This window comes from Myotis yumanensis, unplaced genomic scaffold, assembly GCF_028538775.1.
Source record: "Myotis yumanensis isolate MYYU_CA2020_CCGP unplaced genomic scaffold, mMyoYum1.0.hap1 SCAF_11, whole genome shotgun sequence".
NCBI classification, from domain to species: Eukaryota; Metazoa; Chordata; class Mammalia; order Chiroptera; family Vespertilionidae; genus Myotis; species Myotis yumanensis.
In genome coordinates this window covers 4,655,291-4,668,974 of record NW_027223762.1, presented here as the reverse complement: position 1 = coordinate 4,668,974, position 13,684 = coordinate 4,655,291, and positions in this window count along the sequence as shown.

Genomic DNA, 13,684 nt, shown 5'->3' with positions numbered 1-13,684 from the left:
GAGACCTTGGCCCTTGTGCTTCAGGGTGATCTTGGGCAAGTCAGGTAGCTTTTCTGAGTCTCAATTCCTTTATCTAAAATGGCCCTGTCAACTTTATTAAGTAGAAAAATATCTCTGAAAAGGTGACTAAACAACAAGGACTTGACATTGAACCATGCCCAAAGCGAAGAAGGTCCTTATTCTCAGCACTTCACTGTGTGCGGTGAGAGTCTGTGATGAAGGTGGGATCTGGGACCCTCCCTCTGTCTCCCATCCTATTCTCTCCTTAGCTCTATTGTAGCCCTGAAGGACAGCTCCCAAGGGTGGGGCTGGAAGAACCAAGCCCATGAGCCCTTCTACTTCTGTGTGGATGGTAGAAACACCGACCACCCACAGCTCTCCTGGGGCAGAGAACTGACCACTCAGAGCCACAAGGCAGCCTCGCTCCTGGGCATGAACTGCCTGTTCTGACAGTAGAAATTCTGCCTGGGCCTGACCTGATGATGGCAGTTCTAGAGAGTTCGAGAGCTTCTAGAGAGTTCTAGAGCTTTCAGAGAGTTCTAAAGCTTCTAGAGCAGTGGTTCTCAACCTTCTAGCCCTTTAAATACAGTTCCTCATGTTGTGACCCAACCATAAAATTATTTTCGTTGCTACTTCATAACTGTAATGTGGCTACTGTTATGAATCATAATGTAAATATCTGATATGCAGGATGGTCTTAGGCAACCCCTGTGAAAGGGTCGTTTGACCGCCAAAGGGGTCGCAACCCACAGGTTGAGAACCACTGTTCTGGAGCGTTCCAGGACCTTCCTGAGAAGACCTCCTGGGTACCGCACTACAGACTGTATGCCATGGACGCGGGCACAGGGCAGGCAAAGAACTGCTGTCCCCACTCCCACTGCCGCCACCCATCCAATGATTCAATCATTCCTTCCACTCACATTATTGTTTCTTCATGATAGAGGGAAAGCCCTTGAATGTGAAGGCCTGTGTCATGGACGAGGTTTCACCTCTGACTTCACCTTCCAGACAAATGAGAGAATTTTAACATCCGCCTGCCTCCTGCAGTTTTTACGAGCATGTAAAGTAATACCTGCACAGTGCCTGGCCACAACAGGCAGTGGACGGTGGTCATTATTATGAATAACTACCACCACATCGGCCACATAGTAGGTGCTCAATAACAATCTAAGGAATGGAAATGAGGTTCAAAGTGCGCCCTTGAATTCCCACGTGATTTCCACCCAGACAGAGCAAGGGGTTGGGGGGAAATCCAGCAGCTCTGGTGTTTAGAACCGTGACATCCAAAAATGTCTGTTTTCAAGCCACATTTCTTTCCTTTCCTGCAGCTGTCAGAGGCCAGATTTACTTAGTAACAGAGGCCAGCTTTTCGGGAGATGGGTCTGTGGGGGAGAGATCTACTCCGATGAAAAAGATAACACACCCAACCAGTGGCCCCATCCAGCGGTGATGTCATCTGGCGCGGCAGCCTGAACGAGGAGGAATTTCCCTTGTACCTGACAATAACATTTTTTTTCAAAATAAAATATGTTGAGGTTGAGAAGTTTATCTTGGCGGACCACTGTACCATTAACTCAAGATTAAATGCATCCTGTCCAACTTTTTTTGCTACTTGTAATGGGCCTCGGGCTCCCGGTCTCCAGATGTTGATTCCGCGGAAAGGAAGCGAATTGTTCTTTGCATTAGAAGTGTCCAATGTGGGGCAGCGGTGGCTGTCCCCACACACTCCCCAGAGCCCCCTTCGGGACCAAAGCACTCATGTCTGCCGATGGCTCCCAGCTGAGCCTCTCCCTGGACATTACTGAAGTCAAGGTCCTTAAAGTTATGGCCCCTTCCCTTAAGGCAGCCCAATCCAATGACTGGTTGATAAGCGGGTTCAAAAGACCAGCCCCGCTGCTTCAGCTTGGAATAGCTCTGAAGAGCCACCCCGGCTGTAGATCTCCCTGCAAAGGCAGCGGAGTTCAAGTCCATCTGGCCAATCTTACCTCTTCACTGTCCCCCAGGGGTGGACTCAGAGAGCCCCTGCTCCTCAATAAACTTACTGCACCCCACGCCTCCAGCTCCGGGATGATGGTGCCAGGAATGGTTTGGGGAAGCAGACTCTACCGTGGAGTTTGGAGTTAGATCATTCACCAGCCGGTTGGCCACGAGGGCCCCATCGTTTGTGGTCCGTGGTGCCCCAATTGCCCCAGGCAATTGTTAAAAGTTCCAGGATGAACTTGGAGGGAGTGTCTGTGGAGAGGGGTCCATCAGGGGTGGAGACCTCAGGAGTTGGAGAGGCTGGCAGGAAGGAGGCAGCGGAGTAGGGTGGCTGTTGTTGAGAACTATTGCGGCCACGAAGGGCTGAGAGCGACTGATCCATAAGGACAGGTGTGAAAGGCAGAAGACTCCTTTGGTAGCACACAAAGGGACAATCATCCCCTGCAAAAAGGCAGAAAGCGCTGAGTATCAGGTCCGGGAGTTACTGACCAGGGCAGCGAAGCTCCAGAGATGGTGACTTCTCAACCCCAGCCAGCCTGCTAGGCCAAGATCAGGGTCCTTGTGCGAAGTGTCTTGAGACTACAGCAGAGTCCAACTCCTCCCTCTGCCCAGCCCCACCCCCTCCACTCCTCGCAGGTGCAGTTCCCAAGAGCGCTCCCCAGTAATCTGCCAGCACTCTGACCTCAGTTCCAGAGTCGGCTTTCCAGGGAACCCCACACCCGCCAGGGCAGAAGGTCATACCAGTGGGGAGTATTCAGGCCCCTGCCCGTGGGGCTCAGTGCGGTGAGGGAGAAGAAAGAACCTGGGCTTGGAGTTGGACAACTTGCTTCACTTTTATCGCATGGTTTTTGCACTTACTATTCTCTGTGCCTGAAACGCTTTGCTCCGACATCTTTCCACAGCTTGTCGCTCAGGGCTCCGCTCCAATATTGCTTCTTCAGAGGCCCTTGCTGACCACTAACTCTAAAGCACCCCACTCCCGCCGTGGCCCAGTTACAGTCTATCCATCACCCTGTTTCGTTTGCTCCACCGTCCTAACAAGTATCTGAGACTGTTCAATGATTTGTTTATTTTACTTCCCAGATCTCCCGTTAGACTGTAAGTTCCATGAGGATCCAGACCAGTGTTTAGGGTGCCATATAAATATCTTTGCAAGGAAAAAAATAATAAAAATAACAAAGGAAATCTAGGAAGAAGAAAGGGGCTAAGGGAGGAGGGAAGAGTCTTGGGTTCAAATTCTGACTTTGGTGAACTTGGAATGGTTCTTTGACCTCTCGTGGCATTTGATTGCTTGTCTGTCAAAAGTGGGTAGGAATTATTTTTGGAATTCAATGAGATAATATGTGCAGAGGACCCATCTTCTAGCTTTCCCCCTGGAAACGTTTAGGAAGTTCTCTTTAGAATAGACATCAACTCTCATTTCCCTTCTCACTCACATTGCCCCCTTCCACCTCTCTCTTCCCTTCTAAAGGAGAGATGCCTGGAACATTGAAGTTACCAAATTGGTGGTGTCTGTGAGGTTAACATGGTTTGGGAAGGCAGCCTGTTAGCAACAGCAGGAATCTTACATCAGCCTTGGAGGTTGTGTTGTTGTTATTTTATTATTATTATTATTATTATTATTATTAATTGATTTCAGAGAGGAAGGGAGAGAGAGATAGAAATATCAATGATGAGAGAGAATCATGTATCAGCTGCCTCCTGCACGCCTCACACTGGGGATCGAGCCCAAAACCCGAGCATGTGCCCTGACCGGGAATCGAACTGTGACCTCCTGGTTCATAGGTCGAGGCTCAAGCACTGAGCCTTGCCAGGAGGCGGGTGTGTTGTTATTGCTTTAGAGGTCTACCCCTTGTAGCACAGCAGCATGAGGCTGGCAGGGAGCCGGGCTGCTCCCCTGGCCCGGCCCCGTGGTGATTTCCCGGGGAAGGCTGCCCTGGGCACCTCGGCCAGGAAGGCAGCCAGATGCTCCCACGCGGGGATTTTCCATCTCGGCTTCTACTTTCTTCTCAAAGTCTTTTCCTCTACCTTATTGAAAATTGTAAACAGGATGGGTTTTGTTCACTTGCATTTGTCGCCTCATTTACTTATTTCTTTTTTTATGAAAGTAATAAATAGACTTGGAAAAAACTCTGGACGACTACAAATGGGAGGGGAAAAGAAAGAGTCAAAACCATTGTTTTCATTGCTGCTGATGTTCTCCCAGGATCCTCTCCATATATTTTCATAAATCTGTTTGGTCACAGGGATATTTATATCTAGTTTAAAAAGTCAGGGACTATCACCCAGCTGGTGTTGCTCAGTGGTTTGAGCCTTGACCTATGAACCAGGAAGTCACGCTTCAATTCCACATCAGGGCACATGCTCAGGTTGCAGGTTCGATCCCCAAGTGTGGGGCTTGCTTGCAGGAGGCAGCCGATCAATGATTCTCTCTCATCATTGATGTTTCTATCTCTCCCTCCCTCTCCCTTCTCTGAAATCCATAAAAATAATTTTTTAAAAAGGTCAGAGACTATTGGCTTTTTATGACAACCAGGAGTCAGTCTGCGGCCTGCCTTCTTTCCTACCCCGATTCCCACTCCTTAGAGGCAATACTCTCTCCTTCAGCGAGTTCTCTGGTATTTGTCTCCATCTACCTACACACTATGCCTGTGTTACTATTGTTTCCAGCTTTATTGGATATAATCGACATATAACATCCGGTAAGTCTAAGGCGTACACTATGATGATTCGACACTCGTATATATTGCAAAATGATTACCATACCCAAGCTAGTCAGCACATCCATCACCTCACACCAGACTTTCCGATTTTTTGTCTTTAGACTTCTTGGCAGTGGAGTTGAGGTTTTAGCCCTTTTCCCCACTCTCCGCAAGCACTCAGCTGCTACCAATTCCCACTTAACACTCATATCGTCTTATTAACCAGTGTCACCCCAATTAACTCAATAAAAAAGTTTAGGGCAAAACAAATAACTAGTGATTACATACATTTTCAGGCCTATGCAACCATGCTTGGGTAGAGCCCCTATGTACTCCCCTCACATTTCCTGTCTTGTATAGCTTTCAGGCATCCTCTGGAATTAATAATTGCCTCATGTTTCCTCAGCTTCCTACGCATCTACCTCTACTTCATCCTCAGACTCTCCCATGCAGCTGCACTCAAGCACACAAGGTAAACCACGTCTTTCAGGCCTTCCTCCGAAGCATCCTTCCCCCATCCTGCTCTTCCCATCTGCTCATCCAGGGGAATTCCGGATCCAAAGCCTGAACTGAGCTTGTGGGGAGGCTCTGACCTATATAGCTCCTCCTGTGGCGGCCCCTGAGGGTCCCCGCAGCTCAGCCCAAGTCAGTCTGAGAGGGGAAGGAAGACCACAGTCATAACCAGACACTGAACTAGGTTGCAAGCGCCCCCCCCCCCCCCCCATTTTCCTTTTCACTATGTCAAGAGAGATCAGAGAGACGACTCCTCCGGGTACCTGGGTCCACGTCTAAGGTGTCACACACAGTAGCTTCTCTTCTTGAACTGCCCGGAGCCCACTGACCAGAGAGCCTCTGTCCTAAGACTGATGGGTCGGCACTGCTCCCGAATCTAGGTTTTCTGGTGGCGACTTTGGACGAACAATGCCCCTTTGATCCTCGGAAGCGGGCCGGGGAGTCCGGCTCCGTGGGCCGCAGCGGGCTGGGGAGGTCAGGTGGAGGGCCGATGGGCTCCAGTTTCCCTGGCTGCAGGTTGGAGTGATTTGCATTTCAAAGGCACCAGATCAACTGCAAAGGAGCACATTGGGGAAAGATTATTGCTAATTTCTAATGACTCCAAAAGGCCAAGAGCATCCATGGCCACCCGGCTGAAGCCTGGGCAAGAGTTTCAGGGTGAAATAAGAGAAGGTAAAGTGCAGCCAGGCACAGGGAAGATGGCAGGGAGCTGGGAGGGGGAGCTGAGGGGAAAGAAAGCACAGGGAGCCTGCAGACCGGAAGAAGAAAGGGATTCCGTGGAAAGTGACCTCCCACGGTGATCTGATCATTAATTCCTAACTGGGCAAGTCTGGTGGAGTCACGCCCCAGGCGCAGAACTTTTTAGTAAAAGGTTTATCTGCGCCTTGAGCAAGTCCTGTCCATTGTTCTGTGCATCAGGTTAACACTCCTTTGAAATGAACTGTACCCCACCCTCAGAGAGCACATAATCTTGTTAACTATGTGGTAATCCAATCCCCCGCCTTGCTTCCTCCCACCCTCCTGCAATCTTCCTTACGCTTCCTCCTTCATTTCAAATGCATAAAAACTGCAAAACTGGTATTTTCTAAAGCATTTGAGATCTGACTCCCCGGCATCTGTCATCAATTTGGCTTGAGTAAGCTCTTATAAAAATTCTCTACATGTTTGGACGTTCCTTACGTCGACAAGCTAAGATCAGAAGTACCATGTTAATGTGTTACCAGCATTTCCACCCATTCCCTTCCATTTCCAATGGAAGAGCAGAAAGGGCCTTTCATGATTATCTGGCCGATCCCCTGGTTTCATGAACAGAGGAACTTGGGCCCAGAAGGCCAGCTATCTGGTTTCTGGCCAAACTTGGAAGGGCTGAGCCAAGAGTAGAAGTCAGGTGTCCAATCTCCTGGTGCTGTGTTCAAACCTCTACAGTAAGTCTCAGAACATGGCAGATAGTAGAAGAGTGTGGACAAAAGGAGCCACATGCTAACCTGACTAGCTCAGGGAAGGCCTGCATGACAGGTCTTACAAACTCGGAGACCTAAAGTAACCACAAAGGATGATCTGAAATTAAACTTTAACTAGAAGCAGTTATGGTGGGTAGTTGCGTCCTAGGCCGGTATCCTCACTGACAAGGTCAACATTTACCTTAACTGAGCCTATCTGTCTTTTTGCATCTATAATAACATACTCTTGAAATGTCTGGGTAACTTGTAACTTCCCTTTTTCTGGACCCCTTGGGGCACAACCTAACGTGCTGGGCACCAGGACAGAGACCACAAATTCCTTCATTGTTATCATGTTAATTGTTCCTGCACCCACCTAAGTATGTGTCTATCATTTTACTTTTATCCAATCCCAGAGGTTCCCCCGCTTTGCTTTCTCCCACCTCTCTGGCCTATCACCAATGGATTTCATGATTGCAATGTATAAATACAGATGTAACCTTCCATTCTCTGGAGCATTATCTCAATTCGTAGAGGTTCTGCTTCCCGGCACATGTCTACAGTTTGGCTCAAATAAACTCACAAAAATTCTTTATAGGTTTCAATGGTTTTGTACGTTAACAAGAGGTTGGTCAATGTTGGTTTGGAACCTATGATGAGACACAGAGGAGTGGATTATGGGGCAGAGGTCTAGAACCGTAAGACTGTCCTTTCAATTTCTCTTGTTTTGTGTTGCTTTTGGAAGTTACAGAATTTTCACAGTGACTGTGATAATAGCAATATGTCAAGAGCCTTAGAACTGTGTAACCTTTAACCTAGCAAATGCATTTCTAGAAATTCATTCTCCAAAAATAATTGAGACATGCACAGAATTTTAGCCAAAGGCTGAATGATATTCCATTGTGTGTGGACACCCATTTTGTTTCTCCGCCCATCCATCGATGGGCATTTGAGTTATTTCCACCTTTTGCTTCTGTGACTAATGCTATTATAAACATTGGTGTACAAGTAGGTGTTCGTTCAATCCCTACTTTCCTTTTTTGTGTGGCTAGACTGAAGTATGGTAGCAGTCACCTCAGGTAGAAACTATAGTTTAACTTTAACCCTGCTGTTTGGTTTCTGTACTTATTTGTTTGCTAAAATAATAGAAAAGTTATTTTGATTTTCTGAATTATATAAATTACCCCATTCGATTGAATACCCTATTGATTGTACTGTGAGTATCCCATTGGTTGTGGTCACACTGGTCTTAGAAAGCACATTTTCCTTCACCTGGGAAGGACAGCACAGTTATCCCAAGGTCAGAGGGCTCCAGTTAACATGACCCTGTTGACTCAGTGTTCTGGGGACCCAAAACTGATTTAGATAACATCCTGCTTCTGCTCCTGTAAACTACTTTTTTGCAAACCAAGTTCCTCATTCCAGACCTGAGGGCTCTAGATAATGTGTTTCTGTCAATTCAGTGATCGAAGACCCAAAACTATAATTTAGATAACATGCTGCTTCTGCTTCTGTAAACTGCTTTTTGCAAACCAGGTTCCTCATTCCAAACCTTGGGATGTAATCAATACCTTTGTGATCTTTGCTTATATTATAAGTCTGGTTTTGCGACCATCTTATTGTTATGCCCAGATTTCAAGATTCCCAAGAAACCACATCAGGGAGCCAGCCAATCCAATGCAAAAGCATAAGAATCTGTATTTCAAGCTAGCTTGAGCTCCCCTCCACCAGACTCACCGACACAACAGCAAACCAAGTGGCCGAGAGACAGAACCCCACCTAGAGACAGGTTTTAAAGGGGAGGTTGGAGTAAGGGGAGGAGAAAGGACTGTGCTCTGCCGATTGGCCAGGCGCAAGTCGATGTCTTGTTCCTGGGTGTGGCTAGCAGAGTCTTAGACTTCTGGGAAGAACCTTCTTGCCAAGCACGTGGCCAAGGTAAGATGGAGGACGTAGCTCTTACCCTGGGGCAAGATGGAGGGTGTAGCCTTTACCCTGGGGCAAGGTGGAGGGCCTAGCCTTTACCCTGGGGCAAGGTGGAGGGCCTAGCCCTCGCCCTTTCACTTATTACTATGAGATTTGGGAGAGCAAGATGCCCCCTCATAGTCCCGGATTGCAATAAGTATGACTCTTTAATTTGACTTCTTGAGGCGTCCTTCTGTGATTCGCGGGGTACATTACCACAAGACCTAGAAGTGGAATTGTGTGAACAGACCTAGAAGTGGAATTGCTGGCCATAGGACTGGGTGTTACTATTAAGCAACAACTCGTTTGGAGCCTCACTGGAAGCAATAACTCTCTCAGGCCCTACCATAAACATACGTTACCATATGCCTAGGGATGGTAAACAATAACGTCCGTTAGAAAACATGGGGGCTCCGGGGCTGTGACCAGGTTGTAGTGGCCGGAGCCCTGGCCTCCACTGAGCTCCTCTTGCCAAATCCTGGAGCTCCAGAGATTTCACTCCTGCCCCGAGGGCCCGCCCTTCCCTTCCGCAGACTGTACTCCTGGGAAGTTGTCTTGGTAATTTTTTAAATGCTCATTATGCAGGGAACCCAGCGGTGGCTCCTTCTGTAAAGGCAAGGCCTGTCGGTGGAGGAAATAACGAACTCTCAGTTACTGGGATTAAAGGAGAGCTTTGATGTAAAAAGTTCCGACCTGCGTGGAGGACCTCACCGTTCACAGGAGGCCCCAGCCACCTGGTGTCCACGGAGGAGGGAGGCGCGTACGAGGAACCTCTGTACGTAGGAAGATGGGTTGAGTCTGGCAGCAGAAAATAGGACTTCGGAAGCCCCGGTCCTGTCTTCCAATGCCTCCCCTGCTCCCCACTGGGCAACCTGGGCTATGAGGCTTCTCTCTGGGCCTCAGTTTTCTCACCTGGACATGGAGGTGCTCATGGAAGGATTAAGTAAGATGCGAGGGTCTGCTAACGCATGAGCGTTACATTCATATGAAATCTCAGAAATCCTGTCCTAAAGTGAACTGTTTCTATGAGCGGTCCGGACCAGCCAAAATACCTCTTTTCCTGCAGAAAGGTCAGGAGTAAAGGTCTTTTCATCACATATGTTTCTAGCTTTCAAGCCACGTCCCTAAACAAGGACAGTTAGCTCTTATTTATAAGTGAGGGGATTCATTTTACTCTCACTACTGAGGGCCCTTCCCCATCTATGGCCGGCTCAATGGAAATTGTACTCAGTGTAATGTCTATTGTGTGCCCTGAGCAGTGGTTTCATAGATAATCTCCGAGATAAAAACTGGAAGTGGAAGGCCAGCGGCCCTGCCATCTATCTCTTTAGGGCTTTACGGATCTTCCACATTCTTCAGATCTCCCCCCCCCCCCCCCCCCGCCCCCAGCCCCCGGGGGCTAGCTAGGCTGTGCAAGGACCATTGTCCACATTCACAGCCTGAAAACCTGAGTTCCAGGCAGGTGAGGTCAGCCGCCCCAGGACACCCAGCTGATAGCTGGGTAAGATGCTGTCTCTTTTCTCCAGGTGTGGGGGCCGCAGAGCTGGGGTGGGGGAGGCTCCAGGTGGCCGTGGACAGGGCCACCGTAGCAGTAGCAGCCTCCATTGGGGGACAGGCTTCAGGTGGTGACAGGCTGAGGGCAGAAGAACCCCTGCAGAGGGCAGGAGACTGAGAGCTAAGAGCCGGAGAGCTGGAAGAGATCCTGTGTGCAGAGCTGAGCAGACCCTGAGTTTATTAATAAGTAATAACTGTCGTTCTTGACGTCTCAGAGCCAATAGCGCAGCACCGCGGAGGTGGCCAGCCCGCCCACAGGCCTGAATGGAATTCCCTGGCTTAGGAACGAGCCTGGGGAACAGAGCCCCTTGTCTGTGGGGAGGCAGCTGTGACTTCATGGTTTGCCCCCCCTCCCAGGGCCACCATCAGGACAGGACTCGGAAGCCTGGAGGGGCAGAGCTCATCGACTAGCTGGTCCCCCACCTGGCACTCACTTGTCAAATGAAGGACAGGGCAGCCCTCGCAGCCTCAGTATTTCCACTTGTGAGATGAGGATAATAGTGATCCTTCATTCAGTTCCGCCACGTATATCGTATATCGAGGGAGAGACCTGTCAAAACCGCCTGGGAATATGGAAAACACCCTGTGGGTCGGTAGCTGTCAGTATGTGGTGGCTAGGAGGGGAGCTCCATCTTCTGCGGGTACCCATAGGCCTCCTGCTCAGGGAGCCTCTCAGCTGGGGTGGCTGGGGGAGGGACCGCCGCACCCCGGGGGGAGGGCTGTGGGGCAAAGGCAGGGAGGAGGGGCGGAGCAGCTCTCACTCACACTCCCTGCAGCTCATAGGCCAGCCCAGCCTTTCTGTGCTCGGTGTGTGGGGGAGTCTGCAGGCCTCCTGTCAAAATGCACATCTTGGTGCACTGGGTCTGGGCTGGGCCTCGGACGGCAGGTCTCCTGGCTCCCAGGGTGCGAGGCTCCAGTCCAGGCTGGGGTCCACCCTTCAGCAGCTGGTGAGGCCCCAGGTTACACCCCTGGAGCTTCGGGCTCCCAGGACCCACGGTGGCTGGACAGTGATTCTTGGCTGCGTTGGCCCTGTAAGCCTGTGTGTGTCCGTGTGTGTCCGTGTGTATGTGTGTGTGTGTGTGTGTCCCTGCTTTCTTTTTCTCTGACCCCATTCCTGTTTGTCTGGCTGTCTGTTCGTCTCTCTGAGTCTGTCTCTGTGGTACATCCCCCGGCTCTCCTCCTGACTGAAGGCTGCCCAGGCCTTGAATGTCGTGTGTGTCCGTCTGTCCACCCGTCTGGCTGAGGATGGGAGTTGTCACGTGACAGGGAGAGGAGCAAAGTGCTAACAACTGGCTGACAGCTGGTCACAGCTGGTGACAGCTTGGGCAGGCCTGGGCGTGGGAAACCACAATTCAGGCAGCGACAGCTGGGAAGGGGCCCACACTCAGAAGCCGAGCTGACAGGCCGCCACACCGCAGCGAAGGCAGAGGCCATTCCATCCCGCCAGCCCGGCCATGGTCCTGGGAAGTGAGGCTGATGCACAGGTCCACCCACCCCCCATACCCCAGCAGCCCCCGGGCAGGGGGGCCCCAGGCAGCTGTTCCTGCTCCAGCAAAACGTGGATTGTATTTGGTGGGTTCATGAAGGGTAAGCAGGAAAAATCCATGTTCATCTATGGGGACACTTCCTTGGGAGTCATATGTGTGTGTGTGCGCTCATGTGTTTGAGCATGTGGGCTCTGGGGAAGGGGTGCAGTGGGGAAGGGGTGCAGCAGGAAGGGGCGATGGTGGCAGACAGCTGACGTTTCTAGAAGAGAAGGGCCACAGTGAAGGTGAAATGGGTGAGTACAGTAGATAGCACAGAACACCAATGCTGGTGATCATCATTATTGCTGCTTTAAACACTGACATTTTACTCCATGTTCAGTAGAAATAATTCTAAAATATGCTTTCGCCACCCAGGGGCACTGAGCTAGTGAACCAAGAGCCTGTGTTGCTGCTGGGAGAGGCCGGGCACTGAGGGGTTCGTGCTGCTCGCCCCCACCACGCGGCCCCAACGGGGCTGCCAGACTGGGCACATAACGAGAGCCGGCGGGTGCTCAGGATGCTCAGTGAGGCCCACGAGGCTTTTTGAACAATAAAGGACAGGGCACCTGGGTGTGCACTTGGTGGCCAGGACCTCTGCTGTTCAGAAGCTTCTTATTTTATTCCTGACCTACTTTTGGCTGGTATGTGTGTGTGTGTGTGTGTGTGTGAGAGAGAGAGAGAGAGAGAGAGAGAGAGAGAACAAATGACGCCTATCCGGTGACCTCGCCTGGTGATGAGAGAGAGAGAGAGAGAGAGAGAGAGAGAGAGAACAAATGACGCCTATCCGGTGACCTCGCCTGGTGATGGAGCCTGAAGGAAGGAACGCTTACCGAGGCCTCTGCTCAGCCCGCTGAGGGGGAGGAGGAGACAGAGGGCTCTCCCACCTCAGGAGGCCTACGATATCCTGGGAGGATGCCCCAGCTACTGTGGCCCCAGCAGATATCTCCCCAAACTTCAGTGTGTAATGTGGGAAACCGCCTATTGTCTTCACTGGCAGAGAGGTATAGACAGAGAACCCAGAAGGCTGGTGACCCTTGGAGCCCTAGCAAAGGTCAGAGCTGTGCACCCAGTTAGTCCAGACAATGGTAGCTGGAGCAACTTCCCCACTAGATAGTCATGTAAATCCTTATTGATAAGATAGTCTGCCTATTACTGGAAATTGCCTGCTGATGGGCTAGTCTGTGTGTTACTGGAAATTGCCCGCCTAAGGGCTATGCTATGGGTGTATCCCAGATCAATAAAAGCTTGGTGAGGCCTGAGCACCAGGGGAAGTCCTTCCTCTTGAGTTGGACTTACCCGCCTGGCCCCCCAATATTCCCAAATTATCTCTTGTCTCTTCTCTTTAATTTGTGTGTGGCTCCTCTTCCAGATCCTGAACCTTGAACCACGCGGGACGTGGAGGGAAACATTTACAAGAGTGTAAAGCAACTATTGATTATGCTCACTAATCCTGTGGACGGGGATTCAGACAGGACCCATGGGGGCAGCTTATCTCTGCTCCACGTCTCTGCTGGGAGACTCCAAGGTTGGGCCTGGGGTCATCTGAGGGTTTGTTTCCTTCCGGTGGATGCTGGCACGGGCTGGGGCCCGGGCTCCCTTTGAGGGCTCATCCACGCGGGCTCCCCTGTGGGTGGGTCCGGGCGCCCTCACAGCGTGGTGGCCAATTCTAGGGCGAGCATCCCCAGAAGGACTTGGAGGCGCTATCTTGCCTTTTATGAACTCTCCTCAGAAATCCCGCATCACTCTGCCACGCTCTGGTCCACAAGGCAGTCACGTGCCCCACCCACATTCACGAAGAACGAATTCTACCTGTCGATGGAGTGGGGAAGATTCTGGAACACAATATGGGACTGAAAACATGGCTGTGCGGGTTGGGAAATACAGTTGGCCACCAGGAGATAATAAACAATAGTGTAGGAAGAGAAGGGCCTCTGACGTCCTCCAAGACTCGGATCATGGGTGGGCTTGGGACAAAACAATAATCATAGCAGGAATGGCACAGGGAGCC